Consider the following 1,672-nt stretch of genomic DNA (forward strand, 5'->3'; position numbering starts at 1 on the left):
AATTAGTAAATGTATCAAGTAATTAACCAAAATGATTATGGTCTTTTAATCAAATTGGTCCTCCCACTAACTTAGCAAATTCTACGCTTTCAAAGTAAAAAACGGAAATCCTAGTTGGATGGATTTCTAGTGGGTGATTGAATTCTTATAATTCTATTGATCATCCTCAGGTACATCTGTTATTGGAATGACAATAAACTATAAGTGAGCAACTCCTTGCCCATCACATCTCATGTGAGGTTCAATCCTTTACTTAGCCCCTAATGCTCAAAATCTCAGGTACATCCAATATTGGCCACCAAACCATTTACATATTTACAACATCTCATACTTAACAATTATTCTTAAGAAAATCTCTTAAATTAATTACATCTTATGTAACTATTTAAAATTTCTTAAAATAATTGCCCCAATGGAGGGCCCATGTTATAATTACTTTAATTATAGCATTTCCAACTTAATCATTTGTTTGGAAGATTTTATGGTCATCCTAATTACTATTAAGGTCTCACTTTGCACATTATCCATTTAGCATACATATATCATATAATTATATACATTCCCATACATCTCATGCATTCATGGATAAGCGGTAAATATGGTATGATCATGGACTTTCTAAGGGATTCAATTTTGAGCCACCAAGAATTGAATCAGGGCATTCCTAGGTGCATTTTATTCATTCATTTTACAAGAGTTGCTGAAGGAGTACATAATCAACACTTGATCTTGAATTCCTCCCACTGGTCCCACCAATGCTCTTGACCTCCTTGAACTTCTTGCAATCCAATATTACATAGTAATCATTGGCATACCAATGCGAATTTACAAAAACTTAAATAAATGAAATTACAACCCAAAAATTATTACAAACTTAATAATACATGCCCAAAATAAATTAAAATAAATAAATTAATTTACAATCCCAAAGAAACATAAAAGAAATAATCCAATCACATTGGTCTTTTATAATCCATGATCATTTATCATGCATATCACTATTTAACAATTAAATAAAATATATATACTTAAATTAAATTGAATATCTCATATTCAACTTAAAAATCCAGATTTGAATATGATTCAAATAAATTTAAAAATTCAGATTTGAATCTCATTCAAACAAATTTAAAAATTCAGATTTGAATCACATTCAAACAACCTTAAAAATTCAGATTTGAATCACATTCAAACAATTTTAAAAAAATCAGATTTGAATCATATTCAAATAATTTTTAAAAATTCAGATCTGAATATAATTCAAACAACTTTAAAAAATCAGATTTAAATATGATTCAAACAACTTTAAAAATTCAGATTTGAATCACATTCAAACAACTTTTAAAATTCAGATTTGAATCACATTTAAACAATTTTTAAAATTCAGATTTGAATCAAAATTTAATTATGTGATTAAAATTCTAATTAAATAATTTAATTAGACATAGGATGAGCTTTTAGATTATATAACAATTGCAAATTAAAAAGCCCGACCTTGAGCCACCCATGGAAGCCAAAATTGGCGCACCAAAGATGGTGTTCTTCAAGCATACCGCCACACATCCATTGTAACCAGCAATGAATAAATCATCTCATGATTAAAACACATAATTAAATCATATAATCAATAATCTAAATGGAAAATATAGTGGCTTTGATACCAATTGTAGGA

The sequence above is a fragment of the Hevea brasiliensis genome, chromosome 4 (genome assembly GCF_030052815.1).
Source record: "Hevea brasiliensis isolate MT/VB/25A 57/8 chromosome 4, ASM3005281v1, whole genome shotgun sequence".
NCBI classification, from domain to species: domain Eukaryota; kingdom Viridiplantae; phylum Streptophyta; class Magnoliopsida; order Malpighiales; family Euphorbiaceae; genus Hevea; species Hevea brasiliensis.